Below are 6,000 nucleotides of genomic sequence, written 5' to 3'. Positions count from 1 at the left end.
GAGGGCTATGACTTTTTTATTTTTTGGCTGATGGAGCTGTATGGCGGCTTGTTTTTTGCGGGACTAGATTTACATTTACATTAGTCTTTTTGATCTCATTTTACTCCACTTTTTGTTTGGCGGTATGATGACAAAGCATTGTTTTATGCCTTTTTTTTACGGTGTTGACTGAAGGCGTTAACTATTGGGACAGTTTTATAGATCTGGTCGTTCCGGATGTGGCGATACCAAGCGTGAACTCATTTTTATTTAGAAAAGAAATTTTTTTTATTTATCCATGACGACATCAGGTCATCATAGCAACAATTGGGCTCTCTCTGCCTACTATCATTTAGGGGGTTAAAGTGCCGGGAATGGTGCTGCACCACTCCTAGCACTGAGAGCCGCATGTCCACTGTCAAGATCGAAACCCCCCACAGACCAGGATTCTGGCATATGCGCAGACGAGACCATCTATATACATAATTGTCTAAGGCGTACTTCCGTCTGTCTGTCCTTCTGTCATGGTTATTCGTTCGCTGATTGGTCTCGGCAGCTGCCTGTCATGGCTGCCGCGACCAATCAGCGACGCGCATAGTCCGCAAGAAAATGGCCGCTCCTTACTCCCCGCACTGACTGCCCGGCGCCCGTATACACCCCTCCGCTCACCGCTCACACAGGGTTAATGCCCGCAGTAACGGACCGCGTTATGCCGCGGGTAACACACTCTGTTACCGCTGCTATTGACCCTGTGTGACCAAGTTTTTTACTATTGACGCGGCCTATGCAGCGCCAATAGTAAAAACATCTAAGGTTAAAAATAATTTAAAAAAATAAAAAACAATTGCATACTCACCTACGCTCCGCGCGATACAACCGCCACGTTCCGTTGCCGCAGATCGTCTGGCAGAGGGACCTGCCGTGACATCACGGTCATGTGACCGCGACGTCATCATAGGCCCTGCGCGCCTGCGCGAACAGGCTGCGACAGAACTACAAGGGGCCCTCGGATCGGCAGGTGAGTATGTGTATTTTTTTTTTTTACCGGTGACATACCTGGCTAGGCAACATACTAAGTGGCTGGGCAATATCCTACGTGGCTCTGTGCTGTATACTACGTGGCTGGGCAATATACTACGTGGCTCTGTGCTGTATACTACGTGACTGGGCAATATACTACGTGACTGCGTGGACATGCATATTCTAGAATACCCGATGCGTTAGAATGCGATCTAATAACCGTATATAAGGGGACAATACAAATATCTCGCTGAGGATCTGTTTATACCAAGGAAGGTGACGGGCACAAGGGGGCATTCTTTGCGTCTGGAGGAGAGAAGGTTTTTCCACCAACATAGAAGAGGATTCTTTACTGTTAGGGCAGTGAGAATCTGGAATTGCTTGCCTGAGGAGGTGGTGATGGCGAACTCAGTCGAGGGGTTCAAGAGAGGCCTGGATGTCTTCCTGGAGCAGATCAATATTGTATCATACAATTATTAGGTTCTGTAGAAGGACGTAGATCTGGGGATTTATTATGATGGAATATAGGCTGAACTGGATGGACAAATGTCTTTTTTCGGCCTTACTATGTTACTATGTAACCATCTAGTATTATATAATAGTGCCGGCAGGGGGCCACAGACTATAAAGGTACCTTTACACTGAGTGACGCTGCAGCGATCCGGATCGCTGCAGCGTCGCTGGAGAGCTGTCACACAGACAGCTCTCCAGCGACCAACGATGCCGGTAACCATGGTAAACATCGGGTTACTAAGCGCAGGGCCGCGCTTAGTAACCCGATGTTTACCCTGGTTACCAGCGTAAAAGTAAAAAAAACAAACACTTCATACTTACCTTCCGCTGTCTGTCCCTCGGCGCTCTGCTTCTCTGCTCTGTGTAAGCGCAGCGGCCGGAAAGCAGAGCGGTGACGTCACACACGCCGATTCAGCGATGTCAGCAGGAGGTCCAGCGACGAAATAAAGTGCTGGACTTTCTGCAGCGACCAACGATGGCACAGCAGGATTCTGATCGCTGCTGTGTGTCAAACTGAACGATATCGCTAGCCAGGACGCTGCAACGTCACGGATCGCTAGCGATATCGTTCAGTGTGAAGGTACCTTAATGGTGCCGGCAGGGGGCCACAGACTATAATGGTGCTGGCAAAGTTAATGTGCGCTCTGCCATGCATTATTTTCGGGCGTGTACACCTACTGGAGGGGGACACTCAGACGTAATACACTGCGTCTGAGTGTCTGTTTTGCGGGGAATCAAGATGTAAGCCTCGACGAAACTAACAAATGGGTGCCTAAACACAATGTGAAAGCACCTTAAAGCAGTTGTCAGACCTAAAGTGATAAGTCTGCAGTCACTCTGTGTGACTGCAGACTTCTGAATCCCCCCAGTGCGCACACTATGAGCTGTGAGGATTCGCTGGTTTCTGTGCCGGGACCAGCAGGTAGTAAAGCGTAATACTTACTCGTGGCCAGAACCTGACTACTCGCTCTCCATACAATTATATTGAACTGGGTAGAAAGGCAAAATGTAATGCAATTGTAAGTACACAGTGCTGTATAATATGATGTCTGCAATATATTACGAGGATACAACATTTGATGGGAGGAAGTGGAGTGCTTCTGTAAAGATTGAGATATCCTGCAGTTCTCACACTGGCCACTAGGCCTGATATTATTTACAAATTGCTTTGGAGATAAAGATGGCCCCCCAATGCACCAGTATTATCTCCGCCTCTGACTGACTGATATCACCTCTATATGTAGCATATAACACAGGATCCACCATTCACAATAGATGTCACAGCTCACCACCTCCTCCTCCTTTACAATGACAGATAACATCTCTATATACAGCATATAACACAGGATCCACCAATCACAATAGGTCATGTCACAGCTCACCTCCTTCGCCTGTACAATGACTGATGACCTCTATATACAGCAGATAACACAGAATCCACCATTCAAAATAGGTGATATCACAGCTCACCTCCTCCTCCTGTAAAATGACTGATAACACCTCTATATACAGGAGATAACAGGATCCACCATTCACAATAGCTGATGTCACAGCTCACCTCCTCCTGTACAATGACTGATGACACCTCTATATACAGTAGATAACACAGGATCCACCATTCACAATAGGTGATGTCACAGCTCACCTCCTCCTCCTGTATAATGACTGATAACACCTCTATATACAGGAGATAACAGGATCCACCATTCACAATAGCTGATGTCACAGCTCACCTCCTCCTGTACAATGACTGACACCTCTATATACAGTAGATAACACAGGATCCACCATTCACAATAGGTGATGTCACAGCTCACCTCCTCCTCCTGTACAATGACTGATAACACCTCTATATACAGGAGATAACACAGGATCCACCATACACAATAGGTGATGTCACAGCTCACCTCCTCCTCCTGTATAATGACTGATAACACCTCTATATTATTATTATTATTTATTGTTATAGCGCCATTTATTCCATGGCGCTTTACATGTGAGGAGGGGTATACATAATGAAAACAAGTACAATAATCTTAAACAATACAAGTCATAACTGGTACAGGAGGAATGAGGACCCTGCCCGCGAGGGCTCACAATCTACAAGGGATGGGTGAGAATACAGTAGGTGAGGGTAGAGCTGGTCATGCAGCGGTTTGGTCGATCGGTGGTAACTGCAGGTTATAGGCTTGTCTGAAGAGGTGGGTCTTCAGGTTCTTTTTGAAGGTTTCGATGGTAGGCGAGAGTCTGATGTGTTGTGGTAGAGAGTTCCAGAGTAGGGGTGATACACGAGAGAAATCTTGTATACGATTGTGGGAAGAGGAGATAAGAGGGGAGTAGAGTAGGAGATCTTGTGAGGATCGGAGGTTGCGGGTAGGTAAGTACCGGGAGACGAGGTCGCAGATGTATGGAGGAGACAGGTTGTGGATGGCTTTGTATGTCATGGTTAGGGTTTTGTAGTGGAGCCTCTGGGCAATGGGGAGCCAGTGAAGGGATTGACAGAGGGGAGAGGCTGGGGAATAGTGGGGGGACAGGTGGATTAGTCGGGCAGCAGAGTTTAGAATAGATTGGAGGGGTGCGAGAGTGTTAGCGGGGAGGCCACAGAGCAGGAGGTTGCAGTAGTCAAGGCGAGAGATGATGAGGGCATGGACTAGGGTTTTTGCAGATTCATGGTTGAGGAATGAACGGATTCGTGAAATATTTTTGAGTTGCAGTCGGCAGGAAGTGGAAAGGGCTTGGATATGTGGTTTGAAGGAGAGATCAGCGTCAAGGATTACCCCGAGGCAGCGAGCTTGTGGGACTGGGGAGAGTGGGCAGCCATTTACTGTAATGGATAGGTTCGTTGGGGGGGGTCGCGTGAGATGGGGGAAAGATGATGAATTCTGTTTTGTCCATGTTAAGTTTCAAAAATCTAGCGAAGAAGAAGGATGAAATAGTGGACAGACATTGAGGGATTCTGGTTAGTAGGAAGGTGATATCTGGTCCAGAGATGTAGATCTGTGTGTCGTCAGCATAGAGGTGATACTGAAAGCCATGAGATTCTATGAGCTGTCCCAGGCCAAAGGTGTAAATGGAGAAGAGCAGGGGCCCAAGGACTGAACCTTGTGGGACTCCGACAGATAGAGGGCGAGGTGAGGAGGTGGTGTGTGAGTGGGAGACGCTGAATGTCCGGTCTGTTAGGTATGATGAGATCCAGGATAGGGCCAAGTCTGCGATGCCAAGGGATGAGAGGGTTTGTAATAATAGGGAATGGTCCACTGTGTCAAAGGCAGCCGACAGGTTGAGGAGGAGGAGGACAGAGTAGTGTCGCTTGCTCTTGGCGGTTTAGAGGTCATTGGTGACTTTAGTTAGGGCAGTTTCGGTGGAATGGTGTGACCGGAAGCCAGATTGTAGGCGGTCAAAGAGGAAGCAAGAAGAGAGATGGGAGGACAGTTCAAGGTAGACTTGTTGTTCCAGTAGTTTGGAGGCATAAGGGAGAAGTGATATAGGGCGATAGCTAGATACAGAGGATGGGTCAAGAGAGGGCTTTTTGAGGATAGGTGTGATGGAGGCATGTTTAAAGCTTGAGGGGAAAACACCAGTTGTTAGAGATAAGTTGAAGAGATGAGTTAGGGTTGGGATGAAGATTGTGGTGAGGTTTGGGATGAGGTGGGATGGGAGCGGGTCAAGTGCACAGGTGGCGAGATGTGATCTTGAGAGTAGAGTGGAGAGTTGATCTTCTGTAATGGTGGAGAAGTTGGTTTTGGAGGTGGAGGGCTGGGAAATCGGGAGGAAGAGCTCTGGGGGTTGTTGACCAAAACTGTCTCTAATGCTATCAATCTTCTGCTTGAAAAATGAGGCAAAGTCTTCAGCAGAGATAAGTGGGGAGGGAGGAGGTGCTGGGGGACGGAGGAGAGAATTGAAGGTGTTGAATAACTGTTTAGGGTTGTGAGAGAGGGAGGATATGAGAGATGAGAAGTAGGTTTGTTTAGCTGTGGCGAGTGTGGTCTTGAAAGTAGTGAGGGACTGTTTGAATGCGATGAAGTGCTCGTTAGAGTGGGATCTTTTCCATCTGCGCTCAGCAGCCCTGGAAGCTCGCCTAAGTTCTTTGGTCAGGCTGGTGTGCCAGGGCTGTCTGTTGATTTTGCGAGCTTTGGTATGGGTAAGTGGGGCAGCAGATTCCAAAGCTACAGCTATTGTGGTATTATATAGAGCAGCAGCGTCATCCGCATTGTGTATGGAACTTATGCCTGTGAGGGGGAGGAGGGATTCAGAGAATGAATGTAGGTCAAGATGTTTAATATTTCTGCGAGGGTGTGAAAGTTTGTGGGGTGGGGATTGTAGACATGGAGTGGAGAGAGATGAGAATGTGAGAAAGTTGTGGTCAGAGAGTGGAAGAGGTGAGTTAGAGAGGTTAGATAGAGAGCAGAGGCGGGTGAAGATGAGGTCCAGTGTGTGACCGTCTTTGTGAGTGGCTGCAGAAGACCATTGAGTGAGGCCGAAGGAGGA

The sequence above is a fragment of the Ranitomeya imitator genome, chromosome 4 (genome assembly GCF_032444005.1).
Source record: "Ranitomeya imitator isolate aRanImi1 chromosome 4, aRanImi1.pri, whole genome shotgun sequence".
NCBI lineage: Eukaryota > Metazoa > Chordata > Amphibia > Anura > Dendrobatidae > Ranitomeya > Ranitomeya imitator.
This window is presented reverse-complemented; position numbering follows the sequence as displayed.